The sequence below is a fragment of the Struthio camelus genome, chromosome W (genome assembly GCF_040807025.1).
Source record: "Struthio camelus isolate bStrCam1 chromosome W, bStrCam1.hap1, whole genome shotgun sequence".
Lineage (NCBI taxonomy): Eukaryota > Metazoa > Chordata > Aves > Struthioniformes > Struthionidae > Struthio > Struthio camelus.
In genome coordinates this window covers 24,486,112-24,514,101 of record NC_090981.1, presented here as the reverse complement: position 1 = coordinate 24,514,101, position 27,990 = coordinate 24,486,112, and the positions used below count along the sequence as shown (strand labels likewise).

The following is a 27,990-nucleotide window of genomic DNA, read 5'->3' as shown; positions in this document are numbered from 1 at the left end:
CAACTTCTTTGTGGCTGTTAAGGAAACATCAGGTTCTTTAGCGGCTGAGAAAAGGGGAGAGTTTTCCTCATTCTGAAGACAGAAGACATACCAGAAGACATTCCAAATTTCTGTGGATCAATAGATGCAAGAAGATTTTTTGCTTTTTCCTTTGTTTATTTTTAAACTGATGTCTCAAATCTTCCAGCCTAACAACATGTTTAAATTTTGTATTAACAAGACAAAATATTCCTAAGTCTATTTACCATAATCAGAATCGGAATATGCACTGGCATGGTACTTTTAATCTGTTTTTCTCCTTATATAATGACACACATCCCTGTTCAATTAGATGACTCATCATATACTTCATCAGCAGTGCGCTCCGAAAAACGGAGCAAAATGCATTCCTAACAATTAGCAACTTCTTCAAAAAGTTATAATCAATCACGATTGACAGAAAGAAACAAGGTTAAGCCCCATTTATGTCATTTAAAACGATAGCGTGGTCTGTTTCACCGCGGCACTCAACTTTAAAAATGGCAGCACGGTTTGTGATTCATACCCATGCCCCCCGTCGCATAATCACATGTTCAATTCGATTTAACCACCTACACAGAGCGACTTGCTTTTCACCTTTATTGTTTGCTCCTTCATACTTCACCCAGGCTAATGTAGTCCCAGAGCGCTTTTAAAGGAGCAACCTGATACATCTCATTTATTTATTTATTTATTTTGAAATTGCACCTATAGACTGCCAACTGTTCTTCGAGTTGGATTCACAGGCGCTTAATTTTACACTGCTTGCCAGCAAATGCGCTGCCAGAAAATTTTAGCTCTGCTAAAAGTACAGCAAAGACGTCTAATAGGAGGGATGTGTTTCCCAGAAGCCGCCCAGCAGACGAGGCAGGGAGGAAGGCTGGGTGCACTCACCATTTGGTCCTTTCCCAGGACACAGCCCTGCACGACCAGCGGGGTCCTGCCCGTGGAAACCTCCAAGGCTGGATCTCCATCTCACAACCACCAAAGTTACTTGTTCACTTCATTCCTATGTTTCTGCTAGGAGAAACCATCTAGCATCTCTTTATCTGAAGCAAACCAAACCACGAGCTCCCTACGCTCTCCCTTCACCTGCCTGCAGAGTCCAATGCAGCAGGCGCCTGGCAGTGGTGCCCTGCAGCCGCACGTCGGGCTGTGGGACATACCGGCCAGCCCTCAGAGCAGTGTGCCTGCCGGTAGCGTTTCCACAGCTTGTTTTTATCATCCACCAGGTTGCCCCATTCTCTGCCTCGTGCAGAAGGCTCTTCTACTCAAAGAGCTTCAATGGAAGGTGTCGAGAGCTCGTAAGCTTGTCGGCCTCTCTGCCCCGAAAACGTAGGAATCTCTGAGTATTTGCTTAAATCAGAGAGCCTTGTCATGGGACTGCTCAATTGATTTGGCTCTCATACGCAGGTGAGACTCAAAAGTCATTTCATATGAAACTCTGCTGTGGAAGAGCAAGGGCAGGAAGAACAAGGCCTGTGCAAAGGGCTCTAGATAGAGTCATTCTGGCTGGGGGCAAGGAAAAAGCGGGGAGAAATTCCAGAGCTGCGGACCAGGCACCAGAAGGTTGTTATCCAAACCCAGGAGATCGGACGCTGTTGTTAGCAGCCCTTTGGGACTGATGTATGCCTTTTCAAAGACATTTCAGCCTCTCCAACAGCTCAAGCCAAACCATGTAGGCTTTGGAAATCTTGACTGCTTTAGTTTTAAGAGTACAAGAAATTAGAGCACTAAGCTGATATTCCCATGTTGCCTTACATAGCTGAAATCAGATGATGCTCCCGAATGAACCATCCAGTGAACATAGTTTCATTTCCAGAACACGGCATTGCAAGCACCAAGCCCGCGGGACACAAAAGCACGGACCTTTGTGGCAAGGCTCCCTGTCCTCCTAGATACACAGCTATCTTTCAGGTCCCTGGAACGTGAAAGGAAATATTTTTGCAGCTCTGAGATTTATGCATCCAGTATGAGTAAGGAATTGAGAATTCACAGTGCGTGATGTCAGTGAGCGATTTGCCTAAAGAAAGGACGGAGGAAAAAAAAGCCAGATCCGGACATGAGGATGTAATCCACAAACTGAAAAGTATTGCAGAGCTACAAGTTCAACAGATGATTCCAAGAGATAATTAAGATACCTTTTTAAATAGAGTATCTCATCCTTATTTTTAAGCAGCTGATGAAGAAACAAAAACAACTTTCCAATACTACAAAGAATTCAGAGGATGAATAATTTTAGGGCTAATCTTGTGTGCAGGAAGGTGCCAAAATGTTTAAAAAATATAAACATTACAGACAACAGCTCAGGAGATCAACAGAACAGGTTTCAACAAGCCAATCCAGACTGCTCTGCCACAAAAATAATACTGGAGCTTTGTCGCCACTAATAGACATATCCTATTTGAGTGAGTGACTTACTGTTTATACCTTATCTAATCAGTCGAGATGTTATTCAGTTTCAAGATTGAGGAGTGAATTCTATTCTTCTCTAGATGAATTCATTATGGGGAAACAGTCGCTAAAGCTGGTTTAACCCACGCGTCGTTCCCGAGCAGTGTCTTTGGTTCAGCGCTACCCCTTCTGCACAGCCCTGGTTCCCCGAGCCTCACTACCCGCAGCAGTGGGGGAAGCAGGAGGGACCAACAGCAGCCAGCACGAGCCTCGAGCGACCGCACGTTATCCCCGAACCTTCGGTGAAGCACAAACTTTGGTACAAAAACAAGCCTCATCCAAAAAACAGATACTAGGAGTTCAAGCCAATAAAGCCATCTCACTTATTCACAAAGCATTAGTGATTTGCTGTCATAGTCTAGAGACTTGCGCAGCTGCCTATTAATGAGGATTATCAGAATCAGAGCTGAATCTCTAGTTATCACTCATACCCAAATCTTTAGAGTGGGAATGTCACAGCACTAAGACACTACCTAATCTCTGGAGCTTTATTCTAATTCAGATTAGTCAAATGTTAACCTCGCCTCTAATTTATTCTTTCTGGCTATACCATTGTTACATAGATGGAACAAATTTAGTGAGAGCCTAAACGTGTCTTCTGCTGTGAAAGCTAGATCAAAACACTCAGTTATAACATTTTTTATTTTTATATTTTCCATAAGGTGGGGAGAACTAATGTGAACGTCAGCAAACATATCTAATAACTCAGACTTGCAGAGCTTCTCGGGGAGTAATTTTTTTTTTTTTTTAAACAAACAAGAGTAGCTGACAGGTTTTCCCAAAATTGACTGCTGTGATGTTTATATTCCTATTAAAACACATCAAGTGAAACCCCATCAAATCGGGCTGTTTGGCTAGATTCGTGACTGATGGAAACCTTTGCAGAACTTACCCAGAGTAATTTTGCAAATTTCACTATGAGTGAAACTAAATTGTGCATCGGTGGAGGTGGGAGGAAAGCTAAAGGTCAGTGTTTAAATGCAGCAACTTCCTGATCTACGGTGCATCCAGAAGTCAGCCCACCTCATCTAAGAAATGTGTCAGCAGACGGGCAGAAAGCAAGCCGCAGAAAGCGGCACGTCTGCATTGAGAGGTCACTAGGAAGTGGCCCGCGTTGGCATCGCGGCCGGACGGGGCCAGAGGCGCCAGCCGGCTCCAGGCGCGAGGGCGCTTCGCCCGTTCCTCAGCCTGTTTCTTGCAAATCGTCGTCATCGTCCTCAGGAGCGGAGCGGCACGGCGAGCAGCTTCCAGATGTGAACAGCTGCTTCCACATTAGCGAGGCTCGGATGAAACGCGACGCGTTATTGTCAAGCGCGCAAAGTCAGTATGGACGGCGATCCTTTGCCCACGATTCAGAAGGGCGTTTATATGCGCTATTTACTCGCTGGAGTTCCTTTACCAAACTAGGTTAAGGGAGTAGCACAGAAAGTTAGAGAGTCTCAGCACGGTTAGTCGTCAGAGGTAGTTTTCGGCGTGAGAATGGACGGAGGGCCAGGAAACGCTGTTGCCTCTTGCTTTCCAAGGAGGGTACCTTCATCGGTACAGACGGTTACGAAATCACTGACCCGAAAACCGGGGAGGAGGGCTCGAGTTAGCACAGACTCAGTAAGCAGAAATATCACCATAATGCATCCATTTAAAAAAGGAACAACTGCTTTGAAGGGAAAGAACTGAGGGGTGCCTGTTGCACGAGCTTTAGGACGTGTTTTGGTAGAGCAGCGACAGAAAAACAGTTTAATAAGCTGAGTGTAACGGGATAAAGATAACAACAGATATTTCAGACTCAAACAGTATCACACATGAGATGAACGTGAGAGATGGAGGAGCTCTCAGTGCTGCATTGCCACGCTTAGTAACGTTTTAAAAATAAAGTAATTGAATAAGAATAGAACTGATGTACCAAAACGGAGAGAGAAAGGTGCTAGAGCTTCTGAAGGGAGAAACCACACTGGGATACTGTGCGGAGGATGCTGTGTAGCAGAGGGGGTGGCACACCACAGAAAAACAACCCCCACCCCCAGAATTATACAGCAGTTAGAGGAACCGAGGAGAAGTTAGGGGACCTAGGGTAAATCTACACTATGCACAGTTCAGAGAAGGTGGTAAGTAGCGGGCAGAAACTAACAGAACTTTGAGCATTACAGTTCTAAGAGCCCAGAATAGTTTTAAAAGGCCAAACATTTAAAAGAGAAATGCAACACCACCATGTAGAAGTTTGGGAAAACCTAACTGCGCTCAGACATCCTCTCCTATGTCCAGCAGCAGCCTATTCAGGACACAAACGCTCCTGCTCTTCAGCCGTCAGGGGCAACTCTGTGGCCCCAGGAACTTTAGTACCCACCAAATCTGCTCATTGCCTGCAAGCTCACTGGTTGCCTTTTGGTTTTTTGTTAGCCATCACCTGACCAAGGATTTCAGATGAGCTCTACCGGGTATTCCTGCTCGTACCATGACATTCAGCAAAATCTGTAGGTTGCTGTTCGTTTATAATAACCATCTGGAGTTCTCACCAATATCGCCTGCAGAACTGGTACTAGCTGGGTTTCACGAGCTCTTGCATGTAGGGAGGAAAAGGCTTCATCGAAAACAACAAGACAAAAACAAACCCCAACAGATAGCTCTGCTGTGGTACTATACAATGGTGATGGTATTGGAAAACCGTATAGGCTAGGAACTGTGCAAGACAGGCACCGTATTATAAAAAGCCCCTTCCTAAAGCACCCAAGAGCCCACGGGTGGAAAGGTGCTCCTTCCAGCTTAGAAAGCAGCTAGAAAACGTGCGTGTCAACAAAGCACCTGAAGCTTTGTCTCTGGGGCTGCTGAAGGACTTGGAGCTCTCCTCACCGCGCCAAAATGTTTCCAGAGCGACAGCAGCCAGTGAAGCGTTCTCCGCTTGTAACTAAGGATCACATCCGAAACGGATACAGCAGCATCCTCCAACAGTCGGAACAGTTCATTTGCCTTCAGAAAGGGTCTGGCCTCTTCCTTCTTTGCCCTGCCAAAAAACCACAACTTTACAATGCATCAAGGAAGCCTTAAGAAAATCTCCAAGAGGCATCCATTCTGATCTTACCTTGTCATCACAACATGACCCACTACTACATGAGGTAAATACCCAGCTGATATAATTTTAGGGTACCACCTTGTTATCCTGCACACGCCTGCAAGCCACGCAATATTACTTCACTACTCAGGTGAGTAGGGAAGACACAACACACAGAAAACACTTTTTTTCCCCCTTCCTTAAATCAAATTTTTCAGTGCAATTGCTACAGTTGTATTTCAGCTCCCACCAAAGAGCGAAGACTGAGTGGAAACACTTACAGACCTTCTCCAAGTCTACCAAACTCCTAAACGCAGAAAATACACCAGAGCATTCACTGATTTATCTGTAGTGAATGGCAGCAGCTGGGAAAACATGCAGGCAAACCTCCATCTATTTCTTCCTCTGTAGTAACTCAGAGGAATTTTTTTCACAGTTTTCTGTGGTTTATGTTAGCACTACTAAATATATAGTGACCCAGTACTTACCACAGTAAGTAGCTCTGAAACCTGTGCAATTTTTACTATTTCCCTCTAAGAATTTTACAGATCGAAACAGATTGTTCCAACTCCAGTGTATTTCTGTTACCTCTGAGGCCCATTGCGTTCCTCCCCCTCGCTTGTAACCACCATCATTTGATTAACAAGAAATGCTCAGTCATAAAATAGCCTGAACAATAACATTGTGCTTTTGCAGAAGTAGGGACATGACTGTTTGGGATAAAAGAACTTCCCAGTTTTCACACCAGCTTTAGTAAGAGAAAATCATAACCTCTCAGTTCCATCTGTGTCCTTCTGAAAAGAAAGTCTGCATGTACCTATGTAAAATTCATTAAAAATAACGGTGGACTCTTTATACACCTTGCGCGATAGCCAGCTAACCAACACATGGGAGGCTTATCCTTGGCTCAGCCCCCAAGTTTACTATCCTGGTTTGCGCTAGGTATGCTCTATACAAACAAGAAACATTGAACTCTGCACAAAGGTGGTTGGCTGAAATTCCCAAGCTTGAGTTACCCAGGGATCGTATGAGGTTACCAAAAGGACCCTCCAGCTTCAAGCTCCAAAGGACCTGTGTACCAGGCAGTAGATATATGGTGTTTCCAAACCAGCACATACAAACATGTTAGCTAACACAAGCTAGCGACCAGCAAATTTAACAGCTCTACGCGTGTCGCCTACGAGAGCTCATAGCCTTTGTCTGGTCCACAGAGGGGGAAAAAAAAAAAAAAAAAAAAACCAGTGCTTCTGAACTTGTGTTTTGGGATAGCAAGTTAGCTCTGCTAGCACAGGTGGACCAGTCTGAAAAATAACCCAAACCAAAAAAACAAACCCTCCACACACCACTTTAGCTAATCCAAGTAGGTTCTCAGTTTCCCCAGGCACCCTTCCACGGTGGTCGAAAAGGGCATGTTTTTCCAGTCACGTCAGCTCTGCGAAGATAAGGCAGAAGCAGGTCTAACCCTTATTAGAAAGCTTGCTATGAGGCGAGGATACCTGGCACCAGGTTAGCTGATCATAAAGGGCCTAGGTTTCCTATATGCTATATTTCTTAGCCAGTTAGGCGGATATTAAAGGCAGAGCACGTAGACCCATTAGACTCTTCAGACAAACACAGAAACTTCTAACCACAAGACCTCTTTCCTGGCACAGAAAAGGCCTCTTTCCTAAAGGAAAAGGTACATAAAGGATGTGGTTACGTGGCGGTTAAAATTTAATGTGCGATATGGCAACTTTAGAGCCCTGTTAGATAAGGGTGCAATAACAAGATGACGTTGATGAAAATGTACTTTTGCTGCCTGTGCTGTACCTGCAAGGCAGGAACGGCGTTTGAACTCAGAGCTTCCCTAGCTGAAAGCACTGTCAGGGATACGCGCATCAGCAGCTTCGTGCCAGCGTCTGGATCCTGCTGGAAGAACGTTTCAGAATGGGCCAGGCTTGCAAAACAACAGAGCCATAAACTCTAGGATGGACTAGTGGGAAGTGGAGGTGCCCCAGGCATTAGCCCCCAAAGCAGCAGCTCTGGCATTTAGCCGTGAAAGCCAGCAACTGCACATCCCATTTGGCAAACGCCTACTGCAGCTTGCGCAGACATGAAAAACCTGTTAGCCTCACAGACGTAGCTGTGTGCGAAAAAGACTCGCAGGCAAAGAGCTTTTGATGCAGCAGTTTTTAAGTTGTCATTAATTACAGAGACATTTATTCTGTCTCCATTATATCCAGAGCTCGTATTACAAGAGATAATTGGTTCTGAAGTGCGTTTAGACTGTAAAATTGTTATATTAAAAAGCAATGCCCTAATAAAATGCTTATTCTGGGTACTCTGTACATTAGTCACTCCTTTTTGAAATAAGGAATTGCTGTGTGCACAGGGCTGATGCTGTAGAAAATTTCTAGAAAAGGATTTAGTAACTGGCTCCCAAGGAGTTGCGATGATTTTCTGCTTTCTGCTGTGACCTTCCTACTGTTCCACCAGTTGAGTCTTCTCTAAACAGTACGACTAGATTGCATTCACACTGCGCTGCAGGAAAAAGATAAATAGCTGCTTAGGTTAATAAGAACTGAAATACTGGGGTTTTTCTATTGACACAGAAGATTTTCTTTATCACCTTTTTCCAGGCGAGAACAACCTCCCTAGGAACGTGGCTCATACTGCAGGCAAGGAGGAGCAGTTTACGGTCCGTAGTCCCTGGGAAAACAACGATGACCCCACCATTCATTGGGTTGTCTAGCATGAAATAAAGCAGAAACACGAAATCCCCACTCCCTGTTTCTTAAAACAACGCAAACGTGGAAGCAGGACTCAGCTGAGCCCTCACTTGTACTTGGGCCTCAAATCCAGCAACGCATGAAAGTAAACAGCACTTAAATTGGAAAAGGAGAAGAACGAGAAAGAGAAGCATTTATGCAACCTCTAAGGAATGTTACTGTGATACAATTAATCAGTTGTACCTCTCTCCATGTCTGCAGGAGGAGCATTTAAGAAGGAACTCTGAAAAGCTGTAATGAAAGACGCGGGGAGTAGGAAACATGCTGCGCATTTGATAAGAACAGGGAGTAGGCTCAATCCAAAAACTCATCCAATTTTTCATTTTCCTTCAGCCAGCACTAAACCAGGCACTTTTGTTTTGATATCTTTTTGAACTCATAATAGCACTGAACAAATGCGTACTTTTGAATATCGCGGCGTAACTATAAAACCAGCACCCCCTACGACGAACGACTTCAACACACAGGCTGCCTCCCAGCAGAGCCGCCTCCACCGCTCCTCGCTCGCCCCCAGCCCGCACCACGCGCGCCCTCTGCCTTATACCCCGTCGCCGCATCCCCCGGACGCACGTGGGCACGGACCTGACTGGCGTGGGATCGTTTCAGAGCCAGCTGACCCAAAACCTTCACCGCAAACGTTTCCCCCTCAGACCCTGTCCTTGGTTGAGGACGGGCGCAACAGGCTTTGGCAGTGGGGAGGATCTTATGAGCAGCCAAAGCGAAGCTCCCACAGAAGCCACCGATGCTTCCAGGGATAGGTTATGGAGAAGGCTTGGTGGGGAACGCAGTGCTAAACGAGGCAACAAATTGTTGCGTAACGAGCAAGACTTCATTTGGCAGAAAGGATTCCTCCACCTGCCTCACAGGCATAAACACTGAAGGTGCAGGAAGCCACTGCAATGAGGAAGAGGAGGAGGACAAGGGGAAAGAAAAAAAAAAAAAGGAAAGGCCTTCATTTAAGGTCAAGCAGATCCTACAAGATCATCAGAGTCTGAACAAAATGATGCATTTCAACACAAAGATAGGAAGATGAATAAACCCGAAAGCGTCTTTTCAAGGTGACAAATGCAGAGGAATAAAATGCATTTATTGCACATGCTTCCTATGGAAAATAAATGTATTTCTACAGGAATAAAACATTATTGCAAATTATTCCTATAGGAAAGTATACACAGCAACTTGTTACAGACAGCATGATTTACTGAAGGAAAAAGGTTTAGAGAGGAAAAATTTTCTAGGCGATCGTGTATCAGAAAGGTGGAGCATTTTTTTTGCATTCGGAAAACAAACGCCAAGGAGGCTGAAGACGAGACTAAAACACTTGTGCTAGCATTTGTTCTGTAGCTAGCTATAGCTTGAGAAATCTCAATTTTTACAGGTTAAAATAGAATTGGAGGACAAAATACACAAAAAACATTGCATAAACATGTCAATGCCTGCATGAGCGTACTACACTGAGTGTTTTTAAAATACCTGGTCTTGTTTGAAAAAATAAACTTCCAGCTCGTTTATGTTAATGATGACAAAAGGGAAGGCTTGAATATATACTTACACGCTGTCACTGCTACTTCTCTGCATGCCAGCGATATTTCCCTCTCACTGCTGTTCAACAGGCAGGTTGTTCAAAGGCAAGAGGCACGTACTGCGCTCTTTCCCAGAGACCTTTTTGGCAGGGTTCTTTTTTCATTTTTGCTCCTTCATGTTCTTGATTCTTAAACTTCCAAAATGAAACTTCTGTTAGAAGTTTTAGAAGTACGCATAGACTTTATAGGAAAATACACATATTTCATTCACTGTTCAAAGATCCGGAAGGGCCAAGGTTTCGTTTTTGTTTCCCGAGAGGTCTTCAGCAGTGAGGTGTGCGCAGAAGAGATGAACTTACACTTCTGCTCTGTGCACCAGCGCCCGAGACCCTCGCACGGCTTCGCTGCGAAAGTTTGCTCCGTGTGCCTTCTGCCAGTGCGCGACGCAAATTGGCAAAGCTCGGTCCCAGCCTGCGTACAAGTCGTAGGCTAAAATAACAGCACCCAGGCCTGAAAAAACAGGAAACCTAATTATTGGAACAACGCAATTAAAATAATGGGATGATTGAGAGCGCAGCTGGTAAGCAGCGAGATAGCGGCCCAACGAGAAGGAGGTCTGGAGTCCATCAGAAGGCTACCAGAGGCCTCCACACAGCACCTGTGGCGTTGGGCGATAAAGACATCCAAATATAGCACTCGGGAGATGCACGGCATGAACCGAACGCATGGTGCTGCTCGTGTCAGGTGCTGGACTACACGCTCAGCACAAGGACAGAGTGATTACAGGCAGTGACAAGCACACGCTACATGCACGGCGGGAGATAACAGCCAAGGAGGCGCAAGGCAACTCACGAGGGCACCAACCACGGAGGACTAAACCACGTAACTACACGCACGCGATAAAGAGCTATTTATAGAGGCAGGCCCAGGGGAGAGCAGGGACGTAGCGAGCTGCCGTCTGAAGGAGGTTTTCGTGATGACACGAGCCCCGTTGCGAGAACGGCAACCGCATTGATCGAGTAACCCCCTAAAGGTGCCCATGCAGGGAGGACCCCACATCTAACCCGGCTAAGGGAGCAGATGGGCCAGTCGCCTTGCGGGCCCCGGGGCCGAGCTCGCGCCCTGGCTGCGTCAGACCGTCGCTTCCTTTCCTCCGGGAGCTGTTCCACTTTATACACGTAATTCAATACCCGCTGGACGGACGGAGCCACGGGCTGCCTCACCCGACAGTTTAGGGCATTGCCCCGGGACAGGGGAGTAAAGTTCACATCCTTGCCCCAAGTAGTAGGTTCCCTCCATGCAGAGGTCGCGTGGGAAGGTCAAGTCCTCCCTTTAACAGGGCAGGCCAGGGAGGGAGCTGCACCTTCATCTGTTTTCCCTTCCTTTCCCTTTTTCACGATAAGCTTTAAAGTGCGGTGGGTCGTCCTACTGTGGACTGGGAACGTTATCGGAAAGCTGGAACAAGTGCACTGAGAGCAAACAGCAAGTATTTTAGAGTATTTATATTCCAGTACAGAAAACTTACGAAATATAAAAATCACAGCAAACTGTGTTTCATAAAAGGGAGACAGTTGCCAAAAATGTTTCTCAGTATCAATAAACATCGAGTAAGGAAGAAAAATCTTGAGGAGAAACAGTTAATTTTAAAATGCGATATTTAGCATATCGCTGTTCTTTCTGACCGAAGGGTTAAACCACCTTTATGAGAGGAAGAAGGTTAATGATTTATATTAGAAATGATTACTACGGCAGAGAAATCAGGACAAGTATTTTTATTCGTGCCCACGTTCTGGCAATGACAATTTAACTTCCGCAGCGCCTGCGGGACCCTGCCGAAGAGCCACAAACGGCGTTACCAGCTCTGCCTCGGCAAAGCAGCGCGGCTAACGTGCCGGTGGCGCGCTGGCAGGGCAGCAGCACAAGGAGAGCCCAAGCAGCAAACGGCAAAGAGCCACTTCACAGCAGACGCCCTCGCGTGCTGCTTTTCCTGCTCCAGGGTAGTTACCGGTGCGCTAAAGTCAACGGGGTTGCATCAGAGACTAGTTCAGCCTATCATCTGCAGAACTTCTCAAGGACCTCGTTGGTGCTATCCCCCCGTTGCCTCTTGAGGAGGTGCATGGCGCATGGGATGTACTGAACACATAAATCCCTTCAGTTACTCGCCGAACACTGTGAAACTCGTAGGTGGCTCGGCGCTCGAGCAAGCAGCGCGCGCAGCTCCCGGTTACTGGCAGAACGGCACGTACGAGCCCACAGCGTACTTGAGAAATTTGTAGATAAAGTAATCGGCAGGGATCGAGAGGACGGAAGTGTTTCAGATTTTTCCACAGGTCTATCACTCAACGCGTGTGAGGGCCTGAGTCCACAACTGCCAGTTCCGAGTGTGTTTATAATATCAGGCCTCCTGCTCTTCTAAGGCAGGCCCTTAAAAGCAAAGACTCCAGCTATCGTAAGGGAAATAAATCAGTTCATAAAACACAAGCCTGCCTCATCGGAGGAGGCTTTGAGTAGATGTATTATTTATTTGGAGGCTAATACATTGTATGGATTAAAAATGTGCCAACCAAGCTTATTTAGAATTCAGGTTGACAAATCACCTTTGGTAATATATACAAAGAGTGACACAGAGGGTGACAGAAGCCATGTCAAAGAATTGTTCAGCAAGTCCTGAGGGGAAAAGAGATCATACGAGCAACTGGGAAAGTGTCATAGGAAAGCAAGGGGAACATCCTGCAATATAGGTTATGACAGCTGGGACTGAGCATATTTTTTCAGACCTGCTTAAATTGGCTTAAGATAGCTTTGCCTCAGACTGAACTAAAAAAATAAAATTGGGAAGGAGCTGCTTCCCCAGCTCAGAAGAGGGTGGGAAAAGCCAGGTGGCTTGGGATGTGCAGAAGGTATTTTGTGAGTTACAGATTAAAAGAAGATAAAATTCTCGCTACTGTGTCATATTGCAGGGACAGTTGCCATAGTACCATTTGCTGCTAAGAATAGATTTCTATAACCCAGCGGCAGGTCAAAATATTTGTAAGAGGTAGGATTTTTCAGGGCCAATTCAAACAAAACACTCTCCCCTGCACACAACCGATGAGAAGCACGAGACGCAACTCGCACGCGCCAGCCGCAAACTAGAATTAGCTGGGGTAATTTTGACACAGTCGTATGGTGTTAGACATTAGGCTCTGTAAAAGTCAAAGTAGGCACCGTGGCCAAACTGCTCCTTTCGGGCGCAGAAATAACTTGCCCCAAAACAGAGCCGTAGAGGTAGCTGGAAGTAGGTTGCCTCACTGAGCGTGCGTTGTGCCTTCGTGCACCATGGGAGCGACTCTTACTCCCCCAGCAATTACTGAGTAGAGTTACAGAGACGTCGATCAGCACAAAACCATTCCCTGCCCGGCAGTGAACCAGGATCTGATTGGGGAAAGCGCTGCTGATATTTCTGCCTCTGCAATGAGCTGGGCCCACCTTCGCCAGCTCGCCTATGCTCAGCGGCACAGCCTGGGCCACGGGGGCAACTCTGTGCAAGCACTGGGCCTCGCTTTGAGTGAAACTCAGGCAGTGCTTCAGGAAAAAGAAATAGTAATAATATAAAAGGTGATGAGACGCTCCACAGAGATGACCTCTGTGCCACTTAGGACACTTCTGACATTAGACAACATTCACTAATGAGAAATGCAGTGTCATCTCTCTTCATACATTGTATTAAATCCAAATGACCTTCTACTGTCCACAGGTTACCTGTCTGTCACCAAGGATGCTGGCTCCTTCCTACCGCTTCTGGGGGATTATTCTGTTTTAAGGAAATATCAGTCAACAGGAGAACAGAGGGAGAAAGAAGGGAAAGGTAACCGCAACAATCTGTCATCTTTAGGGGATATCAGTTAGCCACCCTGATTCTCGGGAAAAACGCTGATCCAGTTTCTACCTCTTTGCACTACTGCAGAACCAGCAAGGTGTTCAGTGCAGCATATCTGCTAGTTGACTATTCACCACACTCACCAAGATGATCAGCATTTTGAAACTTAGGTATATAAAATAGATAAGACATACAGGAGTCTCAATATTGACCAAAACAAAAAGGGCAATTTTTGAGAGTTCCCAGTGCATCAGTGCCTTCCTCGTTCCTTTCTCACGCGCCTGAGCTAGGTGTACAGCTTCCCACAGTGCTGGCATGATCAAAACCTTTCTCCACTTCCTGTGGCATTCACATGAAAAAGTTTGCTGACTGTATGCATTTGTTCCATGAACATCTGCACGCTGCCTTTGCTTTCTATTTCTGTTCCACCCACACCTTCATAATCTTGGGCTCCATTTAATCTCTTCATTTTAGAGATGGACTTAAACCAGACTGCAGTACCAGCCATCTACATGTATAAAGAATTTCCTATAAAGACATATAAGAGAAGCTAAGGTGGGATGTGAATAAGTCACTAAGCATTTGTGACTTAGAGCCAGTCATGTTGGAGCAAACAGTTCTCAGGAGGAAAGCTGAATATGCCACTAGTTATTTAAAAAAAAAAAAAAAAAGCAGTATGCCTTCCTCTTGCCATAATTTAATTTATCAGTCTGATAAACAAGTACAACTCCATTTGTGCTGACCAGTAACCAGGAGGCTTTTGATGGCAAAGCTCAAAAATAGAAGCCTGGAAGGAGAGTCAACGTGGGGATTTCTCATTATCTGGAACGCCCTGTAACAAGTTCATCTTTGAAGTCTTGTAGGAGGAATGTGAAGAAACATGAATCCCCTCAGCAGATGAAGCTCTTCACAACTGTACCTTCAGTATCAAGGCTTAGCAAGATGGGGGCAAGCATATAGAAAGAGGGCAGGAGTAAAAAATTAAGGGGAAGGAAAAAAAAAGGGGGGGGGGGGGGAGAGCAAGACTAGGATGAACCCAACTGGGTCTTTTCTCCCCTTGCGTTTTATTTGGGCCAAAACCACCGTGCTCTCTGGAGCGCACGCTTGTATGAGAGGTGCGTAGGCAGGAAGGAGATACCTGCTATTGGAAACACACACATAACTTAAGTGAGAAATCGCTGTTTCGGCTGCGAGCGAGACGGGGTCAGGAACCTGGAAAGCCACACTTCAGCTATGAGCGCACTGGGTTGTTTGCAGTACTTCCTGCACACAAGCATAGATGTCGCAGACGCACAACACGCCTCACGGCGCTGCGACGCTTCGGTGTAACAGCAGACAGCATGCCCATACCGCGCTGGTCAGGTTGGCGCCTTTTGCAAAACCTCCTTAGCTCCTGACTCTGAGGGCAGCAAGGGTGCGAGGGTGCCCTAGAGGCTGCGGCCAAGCTGCCAGCCCAGCCTTTCCGAATCCCGCGGGAGCCTCCGGACCCCGTCCCTCCCTCTGGGGTGCCCATGGCTGCTAGGGACGCATGCACCTATGGACATGGGGACGCGAGAAATGGCCTGGAGGAGACTGAGAAACAAAACAGAGGTAGCTTTATCAAACCTCCCGAGAAGGCTGGGTTTGAGGTAAAGTTAGCTTAGTCCCTCAGTGCCCCCAGCTGAGAGTATTTTAATAGCTTGGGCGCTGATTTCAATTATAGATCGATGCTAAACCTGCAGCTATTCTGCACAGGCAGCTTTCTCAGGTAACTATCTCATCCTCCCAGGGGGCACAAGACTTGCAGCATCTCCTCCTTTTCCCAGCAAGCCCGTGAACCTACCTACTCTCAGCACTGGGGCAGGACGGCAGGAGGGAAGGGCCCTAGAACAGAGGGCTGGGGAGCTTCTCCTGCATCCTTCTGCTTGGTGGGTGCATTTGTGGGCTTTTTGCTTCCCAGCTAGTAGCTCTACTCTAAACTAGCAGTACTATTTATCCACATGACTAAGGTGCTGTGAAATTTAATGTTCACATTGCAGGAACTCTCATAACGACACTACAAGTTATATATATATATATTTTTTTGAGTTATTGTCTACATAGAAATGAAAACATTTGGGTCATAACAAGAAGGAGAAACTATTCTTTCCTGACACGTGAGATAACCTGAACGTATACACGTGCCACACAAACAGTAAAACCGCCCACGCCACCTTCCAGATTAAGGAACCAACACCTTCTCACTCCACTGCAACATCTTCCAAAACACCTAGCCACTTACACGGGTGCTGTCCCTCCTACGTCTTCAGTCTTTGCCACCGGTTCCTCATCCAGTTTTCCTTCCCCTTGCCCTTATGCTGTTTGTTCCTTTCTCTTCCACCTTTCCTCCCCCTTCTCTTTCAAGCTCTTTCTCCACTACTCAGAAATGTCAGAAGTTTAGCAGCTCCAGTCCTGTTACCTGTCACCGACTCTTTTTCCAATCACCTGTCTCCATTTCTGTGTTCACATCAGATTGCGCTGGTATTGAGGGGGGAAACTAATCTTGGAGATGGCAGTGGGGGAAGCAATTGGATTTGGAGCCATTCTCCTGGAAGAGCAGAACGGTGTGATATACGTACAGAATATATATTGATGCTGGTAAGAAGAAGAGAGAAAAAAAACCAACACCTATTGTTTTCCTTTCGCAGTTTGGGCTCTCCCAGCGATGTATTTGCTCACTGCATTTTTTTCTCCTTGAAATTATGCAGTTCACAGGAAGTCTCCTCATACAAGAGATCAGTGAGAAAATAACTGTTTACACGAATCAGATATGACTTTTTTTTAATGACTATGTACAGTATCTTTATGTCTATCTGAGTCTCCCAAATCTATGGGTTAAACTAGGTCAAGACTGTCTCTGGACAGTCATTGTTTGCTGTTTTAGCATCACTAGAACATATGCAAAACAAAGTGACCTGCAGTTTTATAAAACTAGCCTCACTATTTACAAAACAGCACTCAGAGCAACAAGCAGGCATAGCCCACGTGAGGGGTTACCAGTATTATTTTTTCTGTACTAAAGCAAGTATATTGAACATCAGTGGCTAGCGCTTGCTGCCTTGTCTGTGCAAGTCAGCTTTAAAAAAAGTTTCCAAAAAAAAAAAAAATGCTGAAAGATAACAGGTTTGACATTTTCGCCTAGATTTGACTGGCCTAGCTTCCATCTAAACACCCAAGGCTCTCTGAAAGCCAAAACCCAACCAAAAGGAAAGCTCAGGACTGAGATGGGTAGGCTGAGCCGCGGGAGCTGGCTCCGCTGGCACCTTCCTTGGACAGATGCTGGACAGACACAAGGACAGGAAGGCAGGACCTTGCTGCCCAGGTAAAGCCAATCTAGGTTAGCAAACGTATTTATCAAATCACACATGGTCTTGGTTTCGTTCCTTTCCAAAAGGGTACAGGAGGACTGCCAGAACCTCATACAAAACCTGTCTGCCAAGACTGGCATTTCAGAGCAAAAGCGTATGCCTTAAATTTTTTTATTCTATCCAAAAAAAAGACAACATAAAAAGAAACAAGAAAACACAAACTTCTGCTTCAGCAGAGTTTTCTCCATTTCTTTTTGGGCCGGTCACTGGAGGCAGCGCTATTAACATGCTCTGCTCCCGACACCCTTGCGCAAGAACCAAGTTTTCCAGCCTCTCCTCCCACCGTCGCTCACTGCCGAGTGTCACGTGAGCCGCTGTCCTGGATCAACCTGACACAGTAGGTAGTTTTAACCTTGGCTACCAAAGTCCTAAATAGAGCCCTTGAATACGAGGTTTGAGGGATTTTCACTGAAGGAAGAAAAAAAGAAAAAAGTAAAAGAAAAAAGCGTAGTATGATAAGACAAAAAGCCTAGAATATGACCACTACTTCCGAAATTCTAAGAACACATGTATGAGAAAAGGCCATAGAGAACAAGGTCCTTTTTGGAGCTTTCTACAGCATGGCTTTGAAAGTTCAAAGACGACTCTTAAAGCACAGTGGAAACAGCATAGACACGTGTTGTCTTCACATTTTTACTTAGCAGGAGTTAAAACAACTAACATTGGCAGCGTTTTCCGTAGCGTCCCTTTCCGCATGGGCTCCCATAACTCATAAAAGAGGGAGTTTTGCCTGGGTAAGAGGCCCCAGTCAGGCCCAGGCCCGTGGGGTCCCCTTCCTGGGAGGGGGCCAGCAAGACGTGCTGCTGGCTCTCGCACAGGCTGTGATGGAGCCGGCTTCCCCAGCCTGCCCTGCCGACGTGCTGTGCTTGCTGCAGGTCGGCGCCGTCCAGGTGCCAGTCAGTAACTCCGCTGGAGCTTAAATCACCCCGTCATTAACTCATCTCTCGTAAGCAAGTCAGTGATTTCACAGAAGTCCCTAAATGTTCTTTGAAAAGTGCTGATTAATATTAATCCTAGCAGGATTAAGCTAGTGCCATAGAGGTGCGAGCGTTGGAGCCCAGATTCCAGCTGCAGGAACATCCATTGCTCCCACGTGCCTCAAAAAATCAGTGGCGTGACTTCACGTTCATGCTCTCTGCAATTGCCCTTTTTATATCTGTTCATTAAGGTATATTAAGTAGCCCTGGAACAGCTGTAGTACAAGTTGCAGCGCTTCAAATACGAAGCTTATTACTGAAACGGTTCCGTTTTGATTATTGAGGCTTTTGACATTGGCTCAGCCAATTAATAAAAAAAAGAAAAGAAGAACATTTGATGTTAGCTTAACAGTACCAGCCCATTTTCTCCATCCTCCTTTTATTCCTTTGCTTTTTCCCCTCTCCAGCACATGCACAGTTCTTTTGTTTGGGAGGAATTAGCTTGTGAACAAAAAATGCTACAGTGCAAGAAATCAGTCACGCTGGGTTCCTTTCACTGAAGTCCTCTGCCGCTGCTAGCCATGAAAAACCTCTTGCCAGGCTATTGTGAGAAACTACAGAGCAAAACCCCACCTTGCTAGTGCTGTTCCCCTCTTAAGCACCCCTGCTTACAAACCCCCTTATAGGAAATTAGTCTCTTCCTTGAGGTAAAGATGCTTTCTATACCAGTTTCCAGCACCGTAAACAACCTTTCCGAAAGGCAATTCTTAACCCAGCTGGTATTACATACAAAGAATAAGTTGCTGTGCTTACAAAAGGTGAGCTTAAGTAAAGCTAAAGGTTTTTTCTCTCATAGACAAAGCAAGCACTGAATGTACATATCTGTGCGTTCATATCTGTGTAGTTATATTCACATACATTTGTTAGGGTATTTTCCGAATTTCTATAGTCTCCTGAGAGAGGGACCGGTGGAAAGAGAACAAGTCCTTGCACTGACCTGCTGGAACAGCCCTTCTGTATGCATGTATGAACTTTATAGGACCAACTACGTGCGAGTAAACTCATGCTAGTCGTGAACTGATGCATCATATTCAACAACAGGTACAAACCCATGGCCAGGGGTATTCTGCATGCTATACAGGTTACCAGGTTTAGCATGCTTCCCTGTCTTTCAGGAGGAAAATATTATTTTTTAATTAGTGTACCACCAAGTTCTGGGTAGGAAGGACATATTTTCCCCCCCTTTCATTAGAAACGATCACTTTGGAGATGGCGCAGACCAACAAGCAGGACCTACCTTTCTCAGAAAGTTTAACTTGAGGTAAAGACTAGCCTGCTCTGAGCCTTATTCCCATCAAATTCCACCCCAAACGGCGGATGCGCTGCCCGCAAAGCGACAGAGCCGTCACGTTGCCTGAAGCGCAGCAGGCTATCTAGGCAGATTAGCGCTAAGCCGAGAGGCGGCAGAACAGCCATTATAAAAGGGAGCAGCTAGCAGAGCGCTGGGTGGGCCGAGAATCGCAGCGCGGACAGCGTGCCAGGGAGGCTCAGCTCCAGCGCAGAACGACTCTTAACAGTTTCTCTTCAGGGTAGTTTCATTAGAGGCCAAGATGGAGAAGCTCTTGCACAGAGTGCAGGTCTCTGAAAGCGAACGAAATTTTAAAAATATCATCATAATTTCCATGAAAGGGACAGGGAAAGTGCAAGATTTTAATATCCAGAAGGGTAGGTATGCCTTTATTTAATTAAAGGCAACTTCATCCGTGCTGTCAAGTGTGCTACTCCAGAGATCCAGCCTGGGAGTTGGCAATATGTTTACACTGGTTATAACTGTGAGATATTTTTAAACAGAGCAGAAGGAACTGTGCAGTGTCCTTGCCCGACACAAGCAGTGCATTTTCAGAAGCTTAGGAAAGTATTTTTGCCCTTGGAAGGACACGTGCATATTTTAGCCCTTATTTCCAATATTAGAAATCATATTTTCCTGTAAAAAGTGCTTTGAACTAACAGAAAGTAGACACAGTATCCTACAGTCCAGCTTGGCTTTCATAAAGAAGCTGCGGTGGGAGACCCCAGGAGACCCCGGCTTCCTTCCTCCCTCTGCTAACAGTTTCCTGCATCGTCTTGCCAACTGGCTATTTCTGTGTTCCCCATTTCTTTGCATAGCAGGAAAATGACAGGACATCTCCTGGGAGCGTTGTGCGACTTCAGTCATTTGCTTTAAGGCCCTGGGACGAAAGGCTCCGTAAAAGTCCAGTGATAAATATAGCCAAGATTGCAACTTAATTAAAGCACTTCAATTATTTAGGGAAAGAGGAAACGTAAAGCAGAAGCTGCCAGATGTTCTTTGCGGTCCTTTTGAAACGTTCCCGTCAATAACTTAGCATAAATGTGTGCCGCTGGGAAGTTTTGCTCAGCTGTCAGTCTCTTCATGCATCCCCCGTCGGGAAGAAACGCAGGCCAGCGGTACTTCTCTTACCAGCTGCGCAAATCATTTTCTTCAGACCCATGGCCTTATGCAATAGATATTGACACAAACAAAGAAAACATCTACCAATGCTTACTCGGGGATAGACATCACCGTTAGCACGTTATTCAGCACAAATCAGACGGGAGGAATTACTTACACCCTCTCCCTTAAAAAGCAACCCAGTTGCAGAGAGAAGCGTGCATCACAGGGACAAGATGGCAGATTTATTACATCCAAGCTGGAAGCAGTGAAATAAATATCATGAATAGCTCTGCACCTAGCATCACATATATTCTTTTCCAAACGCGCTGTTCTGTACGAGTTATTATAGAAGTATATCTTGGAAAGTCTTTGGCCACGCGCAGCTCTGGTCTCCGCGCGGAGCAAAGCGATGCGGAAGGCAAACGCCACGTTGCCTGGGACTAACCTGGGGACAAGGAAGGCCCAAAGCTGCTTTTGGCCCATGATAAACCCTTGGCTACAGTGACTCATCTGCCATTTATCAGGTTCACCATTGTACTTTTAGACCTACAGCCAAAAAAACAAACAAAACAAACGTCCGAGATCAAAGTTGTGTCCCCAGCCCTGACAAACAGGTTACACAACTCGCATCGCTAACTATAACTGTCGTGTGCTTGCCAAACGCTGCTCTAGACGTGTATTACCTTGAGAGTTGATGATGTTTGAGACTAGGAAACAAATGACCAAAATTCCCCGTAGTGATCTCTGCTCAAAGACAGCCCTGCCAAACGTTGGCTTACATAAGAAGAACAGTTGGCTATTTTCCTCAGCAAAAAAGGTCTTTAAAGAGAAGCAGAAGCATGTAGCCAGGAGACAGACATGTTCCACTTTGAGCGTTATTCCTAGTTAGCCTGAAATTTTATAGAGAATAACCAGGAGAGTGGAGACGGACAGCTAGGGCACAGGTAAACTTTTGCTTCTAAGTCAATCCCAGCTATTGAGGACTATTTAACTTTTTGATGAGGCTGTTTGTTTCCTTTCAGGAGCCACATGTATTCACAGCGGGCCAAAGAGCGAGTGGCGAGCGCCCTGTGCTGCATGCACTAGGAGGCAGGGACGTGCGCAAGGCTGAAAGCCCCCTTTGCCGAGACGTAGCCACTGTCCACCCTTGGAGCTACCATTTTCAAATGTGGCAACAAAGGAAACTTGGAAACTTAAAAACCCTTCATGACAATCCACCTCACCCTGTTATTGCCCAGTTTCCACACTTTCAATTTGTAGTAAGGACATTTTTATAGCAAACAACCTTCTAGTAGCCTCTAGGCGAGGCTCCATATAACACCAGGTTTCACATTGGCAGACCCTCCCATCACAGCAAATCACTTCAGCACTGCAGGCTCCCATCACCTACCTATCCACTTTCTAAAGTGAATCAAGGTCCTCATCTACAAAGCCCTCTGCGGCTTAGGACATAGCCCATTTGAGATCCAACTCATCTCTTCTCAGCAGCCCTTGCCAGCTACGTTTCAGGGGACACCCCACGTACAAACATCCAAATTTAACTTCTCAAAGGGCAGGACAAGAAGTTCTCAGGGACAGAACCTAAACTTTAAGGTTTCTTGCAAGGAAGATCAGTTTGTGTCCCAGTGCGTGCGTGTGTCATCGCACCAGTGTGAAACTCATGCCCCTTCAGTAAAGTCAAATGATATGCAGTAAAATCCCCTACAGATCCACAGAGACATTATTAATGGGGAAACACACTTAGAAAAAGAAAACCTCCATTTTGTCCTGGACTCCTCCTTCACAGTTTTAAGTGGTATTTCAGTTCTGCAGAGACAGACACCTTCAAATGAAGGGAGGAGGGAGGGCAGGAGAAAGAGCTTTTTATTGAGGTAGGCTAGGACGATTTTCCCCAGCCTTTTATTCAGCACTTTTACTGAGACTTTTAAAGGCAGGCATAATCCTCTGATGTATTGATTTGGAATATCATGCAGAAGGCTTATTTACTGTTTCAATCACTTTGATTTCCAAACCTTTCCCCACTAACGTGCTTGCTCTGGAATACAACAACTGAAGGTGACCCTTCACAGGTCACTGCAATTTCCTTTCTTTATTATCTCATTGCTCTTCATGTTGAATTTCATTAGTACCTAGTAACTCAATAAGCTTGGTCTAAGTAGGTCATTCTGAATTTAGTTACTGCCCTCCTTTCATATAAACCCATCCCCTTTATTTGTCTGCAGCCACACTGAGCTGCAGTCCCCACGTCTCATCTGAGATCGTGGTCCTTACTTGGGCTCTGTATAGACTCCATACTCTGCTACAGTCACTGTCACAAAGGTCTTAAAATCCAAATAAGCAGCAAGAAAGGTGATCTTCATTTTACAAATGGGAACACGAGGCACTAAGAGCTGACGCATCTATCCCAAGTCTGTGGCAGAGCACAGAAAGCACCAGATCTGCTTCCAGCCCTGTAACACTTTGCTGTCCACTTAGCTGTCAGTGCAAGCGCCTAAAGCAGACTTTGATTTCCCAGCCAAGTCTGCAGCCAGCAGATTGGTTCCTCAGACACATTTGCTTTTCTGCGCAGAACAGCAACTCATCGTTGCATGCAGACTTTTGCCAGCCCTCTCAGCACTAGAGGAATTTGACAGATTAATTGGTTCAGCTTCCTGCTCTGCCTGTGACATACAACCAACCCACAAGTGCAAAAACCCCTGTGTAACCTGTGATTACACCACTCTTTGTATAAACCCAAGCAAGGTGGGGGGGAGGGGGGAAATCACACCACCCTTCATCCTGGCAATCTCCAAAAGTGTAATACCTGTAGTATCCAACAGTCAGGGAGTCAGCCAGTGGAGCAGACTGGTTTAGAGCAGAAAACCAGTCCAGCTCTTCAAGGGGTAGAAGATTTTGCAGAAGTCAACTTTTCTAGATATCTCTTAAAACTACTAGATCAATACAGGGGGAGGCTCTCCACAGTGAGCCGTGGAAGGAAGGTAAGAGGAGAAAAGGGACAAAAATAGCACTCTGCAATGGACATTGTGCTCATGTACGACACGACTGGCTATTCCAGGGATGAGAGGAGCTGAAACAAGAGCTTCAGCTATCTTCTTAGGGTTCGCTACCCACAGAAGTCATTGGCACCATGCAGTGCCAGCCCAGACAGCCCCAAGTTATTTTCCGAAAGTTGTGACAGGAAGAAATTGGGCCGGCCCAGAGAGAACGCATGGAGGGATTTTCCCGATCTTGATTTTACAAAAGCAGCAGAGAGGGGAAAAGCCCGTTCTTCCGTGTTTAAGCAGCCTCTGCGTAGAGGAGCGGGGTCAGTGCTCTGCCGAAGCCGCCGTCCTGCTGGAGGGCAGCGGGCCGCAGCGTCAGGATGCTCGAGGCAAGAGGCAAAACTGCAGCAGCGATAAGGTGCCTGCGGCAGCGCCAAGCCCGCAGAGGAATGGCTCGACTGGCACGGGTCCACCTAGCCCCATGCTTTGCCCTGACAGTATTAAATGCTGCACCAGAGAGTATAAAGCGCAATGCAAGGATAAAGCAATCCTTTCCCTCGTATGCACGCTAGCAGTCACCAGTTTAGGGGCTTAATTGCATGCAGATCACAGAGTGTTTCCTTGAAGCGTCAGTTTAGCATGCCTAATCCCTTTCTGGACCCACTCCTCCTTTCAGCCTCCTCAGCAGTGCCACAAAGAGTTACAATTAGCAGCGCAAAGGGCAGTCCAAGCAGTGCAGGTAGCATTAATAGCCAGCAGCAGTGGTGCTTACACCGTGGTCCGACCAGCTCGTTTCCTAGTGTTGATGCAGCTTCAGCAGCAGCTGTGGTTTCCCCTCCTCAAGCCTGTGCCCAGAGTCACCTCCATCCGAGCACCAGCAAGGAAACCCTACTCTTAAACACGCTATACAGAAAAAGTGTACATTTTCCTGGAGAGTTTCCAGCTCTCAAGTCTTCCGGAATAGATATAGTTTTCTGTACAGAACTGATGCCTTTATACAAATACCTTTCAACAGCGCAGCCCTCAGAGTCAATGCACTTTGTTCATTCTGAAGCCTGTAAACACAAATTGTTTAGTTTGGTTTGAGGCAATATTCTTGGTTCACAGCCAGTTGGTATTCAGTGGGGGGGGGGGTAGGGGGGGTGGAAATTAATTTCAACTAAACGCCCTCTTGGGGTTTTTTTGGTTGGTTTTGTTTTGACCAAGATGCTAACAAATTAATTTCTAAAAGGTAACAAAGACATGCTGTTCTTTCTAGTTCTGCATGCTGGGTTGCTCTTGTCCTTTCAAATTACAATGCCCGTATTCAGAGGCTTTGTTACAAGAAGTGCAACAACATGCCTTGGAGAAATTTCAGCTCTTTTTATAGATCAGTTGATTTCTGTGCCTGGTCTAAAACCAAGATTGCTGCTACCAAGGCCACCTCTTCTAGGTTAAAACAGCTCCACGCTACTCATTTCCACCTGAGGACAGAGTGGAAAATTTCAACCTGAAAAGCAAAACTTTTAGTTTCTCTCAGGTCTCAACTTGCTTAAAGTGTAAAAAGTGCTTCAGGAAAGGTTTTACATCACACTGTTTCACCCAATTAAACTAGAAGTTAATCGAGTAGTTCCCTAGAATACTTCTTTAAGAAATAAAAGAATTGAACTCCTTAGAAGTGAATCTGCAAGTGGAAAATCCTCTACGCTACAGAAGAATCAGAACCCACAGTTAAGGATTGCCCCAAGCAGGCATTAGCTTCTTTCTATTTTACTTTTAGCTTCCCTAACACCCGTGCACACACATTGCACAAGAGCAGCAACAGAATTTCCTCCCCACCAACAGCAAAAACATTTCAAAAGCCTGGTACCCAATAGTCTGAATTATATTAATATTTTTAGATATGCGTGACGGCACGTGGTGCTATATGTGCATGGCCCCAGCCTGCTCTGCAGCGGTGGCAGCCACCAACCCCACCAGCCTCGGGGCAGGAGTATCTGGTCCCGTCCCGCTTTGCACAGGGGCGCTTCCCTACAGCGGACACGTTACGGATCAGGGTCAATAGTGCTCAATTATTTTGTTATACTTTATCTGGATGTGGCTTTCCCCATATAGTCTAACACATACTACAAGGAGATGATTGTGCCTCTGCATAAGGTCCTAAAGCCACATGGATGCTGACGTGCTCCCGAGCCTTCATAACATCACAAGCACCAATCCTTGCACCGCTGCTACACTTAGCACAACTCCATATGCTGCATCAATGACAGGTTTTTTCTTTAAACGAAAGCTTTCATGAGCTAAACAAGTCAAATGTTTTCTCATCTGGTTCTCAGCATTATTACCTGCAAGACTACCTAAACACTTATATCAGAGAAAAGCAGATGTATTTCCAAGGAACAGCGAGGAAAGGATCACATCAAACACGAAAGATACAAATGAGTGCAATGCTATTTTGATTCCTTCTGCAACTAACATTGGACCATACTTATTTTGAAAGCCTGCTATTCTATTTCTGGGTGTGAAGAACGCTGATCGCAGGGACTGCTAAGTCCTCAGCACTGTTAAGCAAACAAAAATAACATCAAGAGTAAGCAAAGCGAACTCTAGAATTTTTTTTTTTAGCCACTAATACTTTTAAGGAGTTTTTACAAGGCATCAACTCCAATCATCGTTCTCGGGGATCTTCTTTTTTTCCCCCCTGCCTCTGGCCAGCTTGCAACGCCTGAGGCGCTGTTTGCACAGCTGTTAGCACCCTCCGTTCTTGCTGCCTTCCTCCAAGTGCTTCGCTTTCCCAAACAGCGGATGCATAAACCAAGCCGCTCAAAATAAGGAGATGCATTTGCAATTAATGGACTTGAGTAACTTATTAGAAGTTGGGGGAGCCCGGTGCTAGTAAGATAACCCATTCCGCCTCCCGGGGATCTCAGCAAACATAATTGCAAACGTCAGTGATATTTTCGGAACACGGGTGGCTCCATTTCATTTCATCATCGTTTGGCAACGCGCTAAATCGGCGGTTTGCAGGTCACAGCCCCGTCAGAGACAGCCAGGAGGACAACCGGCTGCTGGAGGCTCCAGATCGCACGCTGCTCAGGCTCCTTCGTACCGCTGCTGCGGGCGCCTTGCTCCACGGCGCCCACGAAAAGGGTGCCCTCCTTGCCGTTTTGCTGCCGCCCGTTTCAGCGGGCGTCAGCACACGCGCTCGCGCGTGGCGTGCCCCACCGCGAGAGGAGCGGGCCAGCGCCGTTCCCGTCTCCCCCAAACCAAACATTCCCATTTAAGGCAGCGGCCTCGTCGCCAGCAGCCAGCGGAGCGGCACGGCACGATTTAAAGAAACCGGTCTCTATCTTTGGAAAGAGGATTGCTCTCATAGCGTTCATTTGTTTTAGTCTCGATTTGTCATTAAAAACAAGAAGAAAGAAACACCACCACACAAGCCCCTGGTGCGCTCTGCGGAAAGCAATTCGGCTGCTTAGCAACCCCCTCCCACGGCCGCCGCCGCCGGCGGAGGGGAGACGGCTTCGCCGCCCGCCCGGGCTCCTCTCCGCGCTCGGAGGAGGCACCCCACGAACAACCGCGGCAGCCAAGCGTCCTCCCCCCGCCCCCTTCCCCCTCACGGGGGTCGAGCTGAGGGATCGGCCCGGCACGACCCCGCGTCCCTCGCCTGACGGGCCCCGGCGGGTAGCTGCCGGAGACGCGCGGCCCGGCCACCGCCTCTGCTGAGGGAGCCGAACCCCCGCGGGGGCCCCACAAACACCGCAGACCCGTAACGAATCTCGTTTTCCTCTTAGCTTGGAAGCTTGTGAGCTAAAGCAAACCCTTTCCTATTTATGGCACTACTTGCCTGAGAATATGTACGGTATTAAACCTCTACGCATTCGATACCAAAACGGCCGTCTTCCCTCAGATAGAAAAGCACGCGATACAGGCCCGTCGGTAAGGTTTTGTGCAGTTAGGCTTCTTTTATCGGAGCGGGAAGACAGATCTCACCAGACACTGTTTCCCCCCCCGTATAAGATGGCAAAAAAAAAAAAAAAAAAAAAAACCCTGAAACAAAACCAAAAATATATGTTGAGCAAACATCCACCCCACCTGCCTGCTGAGCAGGTGCCAGGAGGGGCTGCACCTAGACCATCCGCCGAGCCGCCCAGTCTTTACCGCAGCTCGGCCACCAGGCTCTAGCAGCAGACAGCCTGGGAGCCCCATTCCCTTTACAAGCCAGGCTGTACAGGACAGGGCTGCCAAGGGTCCCCCGAGAGCCTCGGACAACATTAACTGCAGGTGTCCCACTCCCTCGCTGCGTAGCGGTAGGGTGGCCCGGCTCCCAAACGCTTGTAAAACTAGCTGGGTTCCAGAAACAAACACGAAAAGCAGCGTACATCCCCGTTTTGGTTCTTGCTGCCGTTCATTGCATTAGTTTCTTCTTGAGGATTTTGTTAGCGTCAAGTCAGTTGGGTGACCAGGCAACAAGCGAACTGCAACGCGACCTACAGAGATTAGAGTTGAGCGGGCTGCTGGCAGCGTGACGATATTTGTTAATACCAAACATATCGACTTATAAACCAGAGAGCTGGCAGAAACACCCCCATGGTAGGTGGGGGAAGTAA

General features: G+C 46.6%; 1 long non-coding RNA gene across 1 annotated transcript; it reads right to left on the bottom strand.

Moving 5' to 3' along the window:
* Window positions 1-153: 153 nt before the first annotated feature.
* On the bottom strand, window positions 154-24,435 carry LOC104150989 (uncharacterized). Its single transcript, XR_695709.2, has 3 exons — window positions 24,174-24,435; window positions 9,836-10,316; window positions 154-5,467 (listed from the first exon to the last, which is right to left on the bottom strand). It is a non-coding gene; the product is annotated as an uncharacterized lncRNA (long non-coding RNA).
* Window positions 24,436-27,990: the final 3,555 nt, after the last annotated feature.